Source organism: Balaenoptera acutorostrata, chromosome 4, assembly GCF_949987535.1.
Source record: "Balaenoptera acutorostrata chromosome 4, mBalAcu1.1, whole genome shotgun sequence".
Classification (NCBI taxonomy): domain Eukaryota; kingdom Metazoa; phylum Chordata; class Mammalia; order Artiodactyla; family Balaenopteridae; genus Balaenoptera; species Balaenoptera acutorostrata.
Genome location: NC_080067.1, coordinates 38724997 through 38739586, shown reverse-complemented (window position 1 = coordinate 38739586; position 14590 = coordinate 38724997).

Genomic DNA, 14590 nt, shown 5'->3' with positions numbered 1-14590 from the left:
CTTGTAGTAGCTGTCATTTATCCAGATTTAGAATATGATTGCCTTTCATTTTCATTTCTCAAATGATATACATGCTTCCTTTGCCTGACTGGTCTTTGGTTTTATTTTACTTGATTTTTCCTTAAGTCACCACATCTTACCTTTTAGAAGTAAATAGGCTCTAAGTAATAAAAATGAAAATAAATGAAAAAAAGGTTTATTGCTAGTAATGGCAAGACTGGAGATGAGTGTTGCTTATTTGACATGTAACCTTTACAGACAGCAGAGGATTTTAGAGAGGACTGGGTTAAGAGATGTCGCTGAGTGGATGAGTGGTGGTAGTGACTAGGGAGCTAGAGAACAAGGTTAAGACAGCATTAGTAACTTTTAAACTTCAAATGACAAGAAGTTGGGGCTATGTTTCAGAAATTGTTGAACTCTAACAAGGATATGCTGTGTCTTCTCACCCACTTTAAACATCAGTGATCAAAACTGAGTAATGGCCTGAGTAATAACAGGGCTCATAAGATCTGCGCCTTCCCAAGGCTGGATGGGTGGAGAAGTAGGAAGGATGGTATGATCAGAGTTCCCAGGCCATTCATACTAAGCAGATGCACTCATCATTACCACAGAGCAGTGACTGGATGGGGAACACAGTTATGTGTTAGGCATTATTAATTAGTGAGGACACTTGCTCTTCAAACACGTAAATAAAATACGACATAATGAAAGATTAGCAAATGTTCTATACATCTATATAAATGTATAAAACATATGTTTTATTAACTGTAAAACAGTTGTTGGTTTAAATGGCATTTACCTGGCCCTAAGTTCCAGGGAAGTTGCTAGGTGATTTCACTTTTGAGCTATAACTGTTATTTTTCTTAATTATTCCTCATATGAAATTCTTCCTGTTAATTGGTTTCCACTGTGTCCATTCAAAAGGAAGAATCCCTTGCCCTGTCTCTTTTGTTCTAGTCACTTTTTGCATCTTTATGTGGCCCCTTTAACCTCTGGGAACAGTTGGGGATGAAAATGAGGAGAGATCCAGCCCACCTGAGGGTCCTGTTCACTGAGTGATTATTTTACCACTGTTCCATGAGCCCAGCGCTAGAGAACTTTCCTTATAAACAGTAGCCATTTCTTCTCATGGGCTTCTAAAATAAAAAGTCATGGCCCACTGCTGAACATATATCCTGAAACACTCAGTTAAAACCACAGGAAGAACTATTGTAGAATGTGAAAACTTTGTCCTAATACAATTTCATCTGAAATGTTATATTCTTTGACTCTCTAGGGGGGAAAAAGAAAGGAAATAGAAACTAATGAAAGAATAGGAATGGATGAGGAGGAATCCAGCCAAGCAGTAGGTTGCCACACAGAAACACAGAGAAAGGTTTCTACTAGCCAAACAAAAGCTTGTCATAGGACTGGGAATCAGAGGAGCTGAACCTGAAGATAAGTACCAAACATCATGAAAAAATGAATCCGTGTGAGAGGGAGAAAAGTAGGACATACATTCTTTTCTGTAAGTGGCTTTAACTACATTGGGTTAGCAAAGAAAATTACTTCTTGCTGTTGGTTGGTATAGTGGTAGCAGGTCACTGGAAAAATAACCCCCTCTTCATCATTTTTTTTCATACTTTTTTTTTATCAATACAGTTTTTCTTTTTAATTGTTTCTGTAATCACTTTCTATGATAATCTATTTACAAACAAATAATAATGTAAGCTTATCTTTAATTAAACTTTTGTTGAATACATTCATATTTGGGGGATATTAAGACCTAAGTTTTGAAAACTTTAATGCCTGCTTTATGAATTATTAATTGCTCTTATTGACTCCATATTTTTTCATACTTTTGAGGAAGGAAAATAGACCTTAGAGAAAGGGGTAAAAACCAGACTGTGACAGCAAAGATTTCTTTTGAGCCTGATTTTATGCTAGACTATTAAGTAGTCTAGAAATTTCTTTAGAAGATTTATACCTGACTGATAAAAATAGTTTAATACATCATACCCAGGAATCACTAGTCTTTAGGTTGATCTCATAATTAATATTTAAAACTTTGAATGCTTTTCTATTTAAACATGGTAGGTAATATTTCTTTATTGCCATATCTTTAAGTTAAAAGACATCTCGAATGTAAAATACATAGAACTCAAATATGATATTCCATTCTTCAGTGCTTCTTATACATAAGCCACAGTGTTAGGTGCTATAATTCAGATTATGTCAGTTCTCTAAGACCTTTTGGTGTCTTCCCGTTGCACTTGGAATGAAGTCCGAACTCTCACAGTGATGCCCTGTGATCTGGCCTCCACCTCCCTCCCACTTCATCTGGACCACTCTCCCTCTCTTCTTCCAGTGCCTCTCACGTTCCAAGCTCTTTGCTGCTGCAGGTCCTTTCCACTTGCTGTTTCTTCTGCCTGGAATGCTAACTTGCTGTTGTGTTTCTTTACAGGTGGCTCCTTCACACTCTTCAAATCCCAGCTTGATGTCATATTCTCAGAAAGACCTTCCCTGATTCTCACTTTTTTTTTTTTCTTTTTCTTTTTTTTTTTTTTTAAACATCTTTATTGAAGTATAATTGCCTTACAATAGTGTGTTAGCTTCTGCTTTATAACAAAGTGAATCAGTTATACATATGCAATATGTTCCCATTTCTCTTCCCTCTTGCATCTCCCTCCCTCCCACCCTCCCCATCCCACCCCTCTAGGTGGTCACAAAGCACCGAGCTGATCTCCCTGTGCTATGCGGCTGCTTCCCACTAGTTATCTATTTTACATTTGGTAGTGTATATATGTCCATGACACTCTCTTACCCTGTCACATCTCACCCCACCCCCTCCCCATATCCTCAAGTCCATTCTCTAGTAGGTCTGTGTCTTTATTCCCGTCTTGCCACTAGGTTCTTCATGGCCATTTTTTTTTTTTTCCTTAGATTCCGTATACTGTTGGTGGGAATGTAAATTGATACAGCCACTATGGAGAACAGTATGGAGGTTCCTTAAAAAACTACAAATAGAACTACCATACGACCCAGCAATCCCACTACTGGGCATATACCCTGAGAAAACCATAGGTCAAAAAAAGTCATGTACCACAATGTTCACTGCAGCTCTATTTACAATAGCCAGGACATGGAAGCAACCTAAATGTCCATCGACAGATGAATGGATAAAGAAGATGTGGCACATATCTACAATGGAATATTACTCAGCCATAAAAAGAAATGAAATGGAGGTATTTGTAATGAGGTGGATGGAGTTAGAGTCTGTCATACAGAGTGAAGTAAGTCAGAAAGAGAAAAACAAATACAGTATGCTAACACATATATACGGAACCTGATTCTCACTTTAAAGTTGCTTTCCCATCTACGCCCCACACCCCACCATCACTGATTCTGCCACAGCATGCTTTTGTTTCCTTCATAGAGCTTGTCACAGTCTGTTTTCTTGTTCACTTGTTTGTTTCCGCAGCTGTACTAGGGACCTTGTCATTCTTCTTTTCTTTTGTATCAAATCCTGGAATGGTGCCTGACACACACAACATATGCTACTTATTTGCTAAATGTAAGAGATGAATAAATGCAGGGAATAGAAACTAATTGTTATAGAACCCTACTTTTATATCAAGCATTTTAGTTTACATAGTTATTGTGAGAAATGTTTTTCCATCTCACTGATGAGAAAAGTGGGAACTTGGGTCTTATAATGGTGCTGAGTCCTTAAGGAATGCCCAGTCTAACTATATCATTAGTGAGTGAGCTCATTATATAATGGATCTAGATTTTCTGTTCTTCCACTATGGCTTGTTGACATCTCATATAGCAAGCTTAAATTAAGTGGTTGGATTTAGCCCTGCTCATCATGCCTCCAGTGAATCGTGCATGTGTTTGCGGGTATGAATGTCTTTATGAAATATCTTTTGGAGTAAAGACACTCTCTCATCTCCATAACAGTGAAATGCCCATTATATTAACACTTGTGATCCTTTAATTATAATCTTTTACATTCATATAACAATTCTGCAAAGAATTCTCATACACATTGGCTCCTTACGTTTCCCTTCTTGTCTCCAGTAGGCAGGCAGGGCAGGTGTTATTATCTTCCTGTTGCAGATGCTGCTGCTGAAGTTCTGTGATATTAAATGGCTTGTCCAGGGTCATGCAGCTGGTATGTGGTGGGGAGGCCTCTTGGCCTCCATCGTCTGTCCCCAGAGCACAGTTCTGTTGTTCCAAGGCTCATCCTGTCCATCCTCCCCACCCCAACCATCCTTTCTTCTCTGAGCATTTCCTGAAAGTCAGCACTATGACATACTGAGAGCTTTAAACAGAGGTGAGAATGAAGGGGTTCTTGGTAGGGAAAACAGATGAGCAGACAGATTTCTGTGCCTGCTTCCCATCTCTCCGCAGTGTCCCTCTCCTGCCCCCCTCCCACCAAAAAAGTGTTTCCATGGAGCCCTTACTTCCATGCTTACTGATCCATAAGATTTTAATAGGTGACAGGGATGAGATAAATATTTTTTCTCTGATCACTTGACCCAATGTGCTGATAAAGCATGTCCTAAAATGTCTCAAATAGTTTCCTTGCCCTCCATTCCCACTAGTCCTACTCTAGTTTTAGTCGTCATCTTTCCATTGTCTTCCAACGTTTTTGACTTTCCTCTTTCCTTCAGCCTAGCTACCATCCATTTCACTCCCTGCACTGTAAGCGGGGCTTGCGTTCTATAGCACAGATCTAATCATGTTGCTTTTCTCCTCCCAAGTAATCAGTGGCTCCCCTTTGCTTATAGCCTAAGTCCAAACTCTTCAGTATATCATCCAAAGCCCTTGACGACTGAGTCCCTTGCTGTTCCGTCTCCCTTCCTGATATATATACCATGGTCTTCTTTTAAAAAAGACTTCTGCCTGTTGTCTGCGTGTGCCATGAAATCTCATAACCCTTGTGCCTTTTCGTGGTGTTCCTGCCTCCTGGAATGCCCTCTCTCCACTTCTCTATAAAGTTTAGCTCCAACATAACTTCCCAGTTGAAGCTTTCCTGGACTTGCCTCTATTACCCCTTTTTACCAAAGAAGAAATTTTTCTTCCATCCTTGCTCCCATGGCAGTTTGCTTTAGGTATCTATTAGGGCTACAGTTATGTTACTTTGTGGATGAGAATTAACTCGGTACTTAAAGTGAACATGAAAGCCAGGAAAAGGAAATTGGAGGAAAGGGTTTGGTGGGGCAGCGGCGGGGGGTGAGAAAAGTAGTAGAGACTGCATGGGACTTAGTTCACTTGCTTACATGGAGCTCTGCTGATGCTAAGTCCATGATTTACTGGAATTGCTTTCTATTACCTAAGTGAAAACTTATCCCAAGTAAGATACACTGGTTGAAAATGAAAAATAATGCAGTTGACAAAGATGTAGATAGAGTATTTTAGAAGTGCTTGAACATGTAGAGTCCTAATCTTGGTTACAAGGCTGGCAGAGAAGGCTGACTTCCCAAGTCTCACCTCCTGCCTGTGGTTTTTATTCTTCATTCTCTACAACCTAGAAACCATGTAGTATTTGGCAAATTTGACAAACATATCACAGACGTAATTACATCATTTCACACTGAACATCTGTAGCCCTCTTGTTTGGCTACAGGAAGTGCAAGAAAAATCAGATGGGACATTGGATGAGAGGTCAAAAACCCCTAATAAATCCTCTTACACGGTGACATTGTTAGACGAAGTTATTGCAAAACACTTCCAGGTTGGTTTGGGGATTTTCAGAATTTTCAATATTTTAAAAGGAACAATACATTTCCTTTTTTCAGGAAGGACACTTCTGACCAAGGCAGCTACAGTGACACACTTTCCGGAGATGAGAGAATAGTGCACACACATGTTCACCAATCTTAGAAAAAGGAATGAGATGTTGGCAGATGCTGTGCTCTTAACTTGAGGAAAGGACTCTGCTTCTTTAAAGGAAGCAAATAGGTTGCAGGCAGCCTCTGACAAGTTGAAGAAACATCTGGAAAGGCTGATAATAGACTGACTTCCTGAAATGTGGGTTTGACTATGATGACTTCAGACAGGAAGCTAATGTTTCTTATCGTAATATTGGAAAAAGACATAAAATTACAAAGTAAAACTGATTAACTGCGTACAGAATTGGAATTCTCTAGTATATTAAAGTTATTCAGGTTTAAAATTGTTATCTTCAGGAAGATCTAACAGTTAGCAAACATTTTTTATCTACTCTCCTTCATAGGGAATATTTAAAGAAAATCTATGTACTTTTGTCTATTAAGTCCAAATGCTATAATCTCTTCTTCAAATTATATCCTGGAGGCAGTTTTAATAGAAATTACATTTCATTCCTCCAAACCAGAATTTTGATGTGAAAAAAGTTTGAACTATGATAAAGGTGAGAGCACTACCAAGGAGAAAAATTAATAACCAGTAAAGAAATTAACCATGTTTTTCTAATGATATGGCTGTTGGCCTTTTAAGACCTTAAAGCAGGGCTATAAGAATAATCCTTGGAGTTATCAAATACATGTACAATATTTTAGATTTCATACACGTGTCAGTATTGTACATGAATATAAATTCAGGGCATTCTCTCAGGAGATTGGGAAAATCCTTTAGCACCATGTTCTACCATATTCTATCTTGTTTCCCTCATTACCAACAAATTGCAGGGCTCTGTTAATATTTAAATTAATATTTATGCCATTTAAGGCACCCCACATACTTAGGAGGAAGTATTCTTCTGTGTTTAAAGGAATATGCATATTTTTTAGTGCCAAAACTTGAGTGTCCTTTGGGGCTTCATGTTGGCCATCTCTGCATACATGAAGTTGTAAAGCAACTTTTCTTTCACGTTGGAAGAATGAGCTACCCTTTATCTCCTCTTGTCAGACAGGCACGTACATCCTGGCCTTTGACCAAAAGTTGCGTATAATCAAGAAAATAGCAATTCTTTACTCAATTGCTGTTAATGAGGAAGGGTGCTTTTTCATGAAGGCAGAGTGCAGTGTCCATCTAAATATGGTCATGGACACATGCCTTTAAATCTTACACAAAGTTCACACATCAATTTCTTACTCGTTACATTTGTTACATTATAAAAAATTAAGCCTTCAGTTTTTAATCACATGCAGATGTTGTACCTTTGTTCTCTACCTAATGTCCCCTTTGTACTTTATGTCTAGCCAAGCAAACTTTCTGACAGGTTCTACTTTCTGGTGTATGTTGGCCCACACTGCTTCCTTTCCCTGCAATGTGCTTTCTCATTTCTCAACTTCTCAATGTCCTTCCCATCTTTCTAGGATTGATCAGCTCAAATGCAAACTTCTACTTTAAGACATATCCATCACCTCTTCAGTAATTAGTCTGTTTCTCCTTCAGTTGAACTCTATTATTTTGCACATTTAATTCAGAAAATATTAGCAGGCTGTCCTATGTCCTGTAGGGGTTGGGAAAGTAAGAGAACACTTACCCTCCAAAATTAGAAAATAAGGCATGTACAACATAACCATAATATTAATACAATGCAGATTCGTATTTAGTATCTGTATTCTACTGATTGAAATGGAATGATTTGAAGTTGCGTGCACACACATGCATGTATGTACATATAAGGTTCACCTAATACTGGGCCTGGAGTGATTAAATAGGAATTTAATGGTATTGCATAGGAGATTTCATGGCATTTACCCTTTTTTCCGGTTGGGGATTAATTCATTTATCTGTTTAGCTCTCAAGTGATTCTTTGGCTCAAAAGGGAATTAAAGTACATGTTATCAACATTTTCTTTTATTACTATAAAAATTTTTATTGCAAGATGATTTAAATTTGTACATGTGTAAAACAAAGTATCGGTATACACATACAGGTATTTCAAAGTAGCAGAGCTAGGATTTGAACCTAGGCAGGCTGGCCCCAAAGTCTATGCTCTTAATCACTGACATATGCTGTCTCTTATAAAGCTGTCTTTAAACTTTCTCCTTAATGTTTAGGTACTTCTCATTCACAAATTTTAGTTCCACCATTCCAGAAATGCTTTGGTACACTAAATAAAATTGAGAGGCATTATACAAAAAACAATTTGTGTTTTAGAGAAATTCACCTTGTGTTTTCCCTAGTTATACTCTACATTTACATATAAAATCTATCTTCAAGGAGAAAGAGAGAACCATTTAAGTCTGCATACGGCCTGGACCCTTCCCATGCCCCCTCTCCAAACATGCATACACTCATCCTACTGCCACCTGAATCTCACAGTCCTGATGCTGGAATCATAAGCAGCATTCAACCTACTTCCCACCTTTGAGTCCCTTTTCCACTCTAACTCTAGACATTGAGTCAAAAGAGGTGGGCTCGGTTTCCCTCACGTGCAGAAACATACCATTTGCAACTTCCTTCCCCTTCAGAAGGAGTAGGAGGTAGCAGAGTCCCGCAGAGGGGGCTTCTGTTGAAATTCAGAATCTCCCCACAGGTGGACCTTGGTCTATAGGGTGCTCAATACCCTTAAATCATAATGGATTTACAACCCGTGGTTACAAAGTTATACTTTTAGGTACATTTCGAGTGTCTGTGGACTCACCAGAGGACTTTACAACTAGTGAAAACACTATTTCTTTGGTAAATTGAAGGTCACTCGTTTGGAAGTTGAAACACACAAAACGTTGGAAATATATCTGAAATATATATTTGGAATATATCTGAAATATATATATAAAATAAGTATAGATGCAAATTAGACACCAACTTGATTCTACAAAGTTGCATAGTCAAAGGAATGCAAGTGGACACTGAGTTTCATTATCCAGCAGCAGAAACAGTATTTGTAGAAGTTCTTGAATACCCACTTTTAGAAGGAACTGAAGAAAAGGACTTTGCAGTCCAGTAGTTAAAGACTATACCAAATCACTGGGCTAGTAAAATAATAAAAACTAGTATTTCTTAGGCACTTAACCTCATGCCTCAACTTCTCCACCTGTAAAATGGAGGTAATGACAGTACTTACCTCATAGGGTTGTCACATGAATAAATGAGTTAATGTATATGAACCACTTTGAGTGCCAGGCAAATACAGGTACGTTAATGCCCATCAGCACCAACTGATCATCCACAAACCCTTATTATGAACGAACATATAGAAGATTCCTTCAGGCACCAGAGGAGAATTGGTCTGTCCCCAAAAAAGTACATTAGGCTGCTGTATGTAAACAGCCAAGCAATCTTTAAACTTTCTTTTTTTAAGGGAAGAAATGAAACTGCAAAAGGTCTGCCACTCTTAACTGCTATTGAGAATGGGGATTCTTACTGAAGGTGAACAAAATATTCTAAAATTAGATTGTAGTGATGGTTGCACAACTCTGGTTGTATACTAAAACCATTGAACTGACATTTAAATGGGTGAGTTATATGGTATATGGATTTTCTTTTTTTTTTTTTTTTTTTTTTTAATTTTATAGCTACTTTATTTATTTATTTATTTATTTATTTTTGGCTGTGTTGGGTCTTCGGTTCGTGCGAGGGCTTTCTCTAGTTGCGGCAAGCGGGGGCCACTCTTCATCGCGGTGCGGGGACCGCTCTTCATCGCGGTGCGCGGGCCTTTCACTATCGCGGCCCCTCCCGTTGCGGGGCACAGGCTCCAGATGCGCAGGCTCAGTAGTTGTGGCTCACGGGCCCAGCTGCTCCGTGGCATGTGGGATCTTCCCAGACCAGGGCTCGAACCCGTGTCCCCTGCATTAGCAGGCAGATTCTCAACCACTGCGCCACCAGGGAAGCCCTATATGGATTTTCTTAATAAAGCTCTTAAAAATCTGACCCTCTTAAAAATTCTTTCTGGATATCTATGGGAATTTGCCCTATCTGAAAAGGCAAATCAGGATAACACTGTTAAAGGTTTTTCAAAGGTGATAATTATTTGTGAAAACATACCTATAAGGTCTGGGCATAATAACAAGATCTGGTACCAGTTTTATGCATTAAACAATTTCATATCTGAATAATTCCTTCATCCCTCTCTTCTGTCAGGTCTCCTGTTTCCTGAATATCATGTCTTTCTCTTAATTTACTCCTGCATTTTGGTATGTCCTATAGCTGCTTCCTAAAAAGGAAGATGAATTTGAGGCATGGCATGTCTGGGAGTGCCTTAATTCTACTCTTAATTTGATCTTTTGCCTAGATGTAGAATTCTGTATTGGAAATGTTTCCTTCAGAGTTTTGAAAGCATTGTTCCATTTCCTTCTAACTTTCAGATTTGCCATTAAGAAATCTGATGCTGTTCTTATACTTAATATAGGTGATCTCTTTAAAACAAACAAACAAACAAACAAAAAACCCCTTCTGTAGAAGTGCCTAAGATCTATTATCCCTAATACTTAGAAATGTTGTAGTAAAAATGCCTTTTGAAATTCGTAATCTCCTTTTAAACTTGAAATTCACATCCTTTGGAGAGGGAGGGCAGGGGAAGATCTGTGATATGAATGAACTTGTTTCTTTTTTTTTTAACTTTATAAGCATATGTATTTTGAAAAGAGACATGCATGATGGTTTACTCTTTTTTTTGAACTTGTTAGTGTCTTCTTAATTTAATGATATGCCATCCTGGCATGTTGGGTTAGTTTTTTTTAAACTTTTATTGGAATCTAGTTGATTTACAATGTTGTGTTAGTTTCAGGTGTACAGCAAAGCGAACCAGTTATACATATACATATATCCACTCTTTATTAGATTCTTTCCCCATATATGTCATTACAGAGTATTGAGTTGAGTTCCCTGTGCTATACAGCAGGTCCTTATTAGTCATCTGTTTTATATATAGTAGTGCGTATATGTCAATCCCAATCTCCCAATTTATCCCCCCTCCCTTTCTCCCTGGCAACCATAAGTTTATTTTCTACATCTGTGACTCTATTTGTTTTGTAAATAAATTTATTTGTACCATTTTTTTTAGATTCCACAACTTGTTTCTTATTGGTTTGGTTTTCTCTTTTCAGCTACACTAAGACAGCTACTGCTTCTGCATCTGGTTTTCTGCTTCAGAACTTTTGTTCTCATTTCTCTGTTGTGATCTTGTCTCCCATTCTCGTTGACCTTGGATATTTGTCTTTTTAAAATTCCTTCACTGTTATAATAGAGTTTTGGGAAAGAGTAGAAAAAATGCAGGTGTTCAAACTACCATGTTTAAGCCCAGAATTTATATTATGTTAAATGTAATGTTGATGGTTCTAGCTATCACTATAGTTTGCCAAGATCTTTTGGATGCTAGTATTGTCACCCAGCACGCTGTGTGTATCACCAAGCTTTTTGACATCTGCAAATATATCCTTTTGAGGAGTTTAGGATGAACATAGCTGTTCAGCTAAGTTTTCTAAGATTTTCAGCAAAAGAGATACTCGGCTCTGCTCCCCTAATAGGAATTGGGCTGCCCTGTGTGAAGACTCCATCTAAGCTGTATACATCACCTTTTGTTCTTGAGTTGTGACCAGAGCTTCTTAGAAGTTTGTCAGGATATTTGAAACAAATGCCTTGCCCCCCAATATCTCTGTCTCTCTAACACACACATACACATACACACAGAGTAGTTATCAATCTATAACCAAATGCATCTATAACTTCTGGGTTTTGAATAGTATAGTTTGGGGCTGTGACCTTAACTGGCGTGGTTAACCAGAGTGCAAGTAGCTGATAACTTTTAATAATATATCATTGATTCTCAGTTTTTAGACCTTTCCGCTATGCTTGCTGATAACCTCTACTTAACAGGGATTGAAGGTGACCCATAAGGCACACACACAGTTCTTGTATGTACCTTATGCTTTACAGGAAAGGGCTTAAATCAATTTGATGGAAGATGCCAAAATATTCTAGAAAGAATCAAGACTTTCTCACAAATGCAAGAAAGGCCAAATTAAAGCAAAATAAGTAAAATTCTGATTGTGGTATCAGATTCCATTTTATTCAGATATCTAAAATAAAATTATATAAAGTCTGAGCTGCAACTTAATATCTCTAGAAGCTTTGTGTTTGAAACTTTGAAGGTAAAATATTTGAGTTTGTTTACTTAAGCTAGTTTCCTTACCGTAGTTGGTGACGTATCCCAAAGCTCTCCTGTTTTAAGGTTGATATTTACAAGTTCTCTTGATTGTTATTGAAATCATTATTGTACATATATACCATTTCTCTTTCTGTCCTCTTAGGTGAAACTAATTGTTCACAAAACCTAAAAACTGAATATCACAAATGGTCATAATTATCTTTCACTTTCAAGTTACAAAGGCATATTCCCAGCTAAATTATATACTAAAAGATATAATTCTCCTTTTTGAATCATCTGTCCCTAAGAGGAAAATAATTTGAACCTTATCCAAGCTAGTTTTATTCTTAAATAGCCATTATGTGTTTTTACTTTCATTCATGAATTCACATTATTAAAAATCATAAATCGGTTGATCTGGATAAACATAAAAGTTGTGATTTTTTTCTGCATATTCTTTCAACAGTCTTGAGTAGTAACAGTGGTAACTGAAGGGGAAATGAAATGTTTTACATCAACTTAAGCCCTAAGTATCAGTGAATTCAATTACAGTGAGGCACGGTGCTCCTTTAGACTTCCTTGGTTATGGGAAGTCTATTTCCTAAAATAGAGTCCTGGAAGGCCCAGGAGATGGGCACACCCACTAGCCAACTGCTGCACCATCAGTCCCCAGGAAAGCAGCTTGTCTTGCTGATAATTAGTAGTTTCTCTGAGCATGCACTCTGCCTTGTAACATTAGCTCATCATTTCTCTTGGACTTGGAGAGGACCTGACTCTGTATGACATGGGATCAGAAGCAGATGCTGGTGTATCTGAAGTACAGTGCAGGGGAAATGAGTGAGACTTACCACGGTGCTTGATCATTCAGTAAAGACTGTGATATAGCTGTCACTGCTATCATTGTAAGGATCGTCCTCCCCATTTCTTGTAGTAGTTTATGAAAGGAAGAGAGAAATACTGTACTTTTTATCTAACCTCGTGAGAGGCATTAGGTACTTAGACACATGGAGGCGTTATTAAAACAAAATGGTTCTAACTGTATAGCCACCTGTAATTACATATTACAGTTAGGCTAGGGCAGTTCAGGTGTGATTCATTATTTCACTAATGCTTCTTTGTGTGATTTTTTTCCCCCGTATTATAGTGGGAACTCTTCCAATAGTGGCTGGGGAGGTAGGGGAAAAGGAAACCCTGACAATTTTCCTTTGACGAAACAATTTAATACACAAAAGACTTTTACGGCAAAAGCTTAAAATGAGCTCTAGAAATACTAGATTTGGCTAATCTGAACAGAGTATTAATGCAGCATATGCAAGTAAAATATTATTACCAACACCATAACTAATAACAGCAGACATTCCCAATAGCACTCAGGGAATACAGTAAATATGCACTTAAAAGTAAATATATACTTCAACAGAAAGATAGTATAAATACAGATGTAGTAAAGGATTCCTCCAATATTCCTCCAAACTACTGTGCTACAATAACTGGGTTACATTGAAAGGGCACAAATGTCACTGAAACACTGTTTTCCAGAAACAGTCCAAAAAGTTGGCTTTATACTTTTAAATGCCCAGAGGCAATGAATAGAGGGTTTTGGTTTATGGGGACTTGAGATAATAATTTTGTCTTGGGAGAGAGAATAAGAGAGGGGTTAAATAAATAAATAGACTGTTGCCTGAGGGAGAAAAAAGTAAACTGTTTCCAATTACATCAAACTGAAATGGGCATATGACAGAGCTTAACCTCAGAAGGGAATGTGATAGATGGAGAGCTATATGGATACTCACAACTGTTGAATTCCTGCCACCTCTCCTTGTGGGAGCAATGTGTTTAATAGTGCATTCGGGTCACATCTGCACTGACTGCGGGGAAATCTTACTGCGGTGTTATCTCTGTGACTGCTCTTCTGCTTGTTGAAATTTCCTACACAAAATTTGCCTGCAGGAACAGAGGGGCTTATGCAGAGGGTTCAATGGCATTTCATGTAGTTGGAAAACATTTTGAAACATCCTTATTTTTTTCCTTTTATGTCATCTCATCATTGCCTATGTTTTTCAAAAAAAAAAAATTAACTTAAAAGTAGCAGATAAAGGAGCATTTCTGTCCCGTGAAACTCTAATTTGGGTAATTGTTTTTTAGAGAGTCCATATTCCTTGTGTAGTAATACCTCTTCCTTGTTGAACTTTTCCAAACAGATGTGAAAACTGAAATATGACTATTTATAAAGGCAGGGAAAATTAACTTTTTTAGCATCTGCAATAAAATTACCATCAGAGTCACTGAATTGCATATTTATTTCTTTTGGGTTACTTCATCATTTGAACACCTATATTTAATCAGAAAATTATAAGCTCTGGTGTTGGGATGTAAGGTGAAAGGTAAAAAGTGATTGCCCATAAAATAGAGCATGTAGAGTGTGGGTTTGTGATGCAGGTAGGGGAGTGCCCCTGCTGTAAGTAATGGTGCTAGAGAAGCCGGGTCGGATGAGCACATGAAATAGACCAAGATATAATCAGCTTGGGTGTGATGCCCAAACCAAAGAGGCCAGTCACCCCTCTGTGGCCATGTGATGGGGAT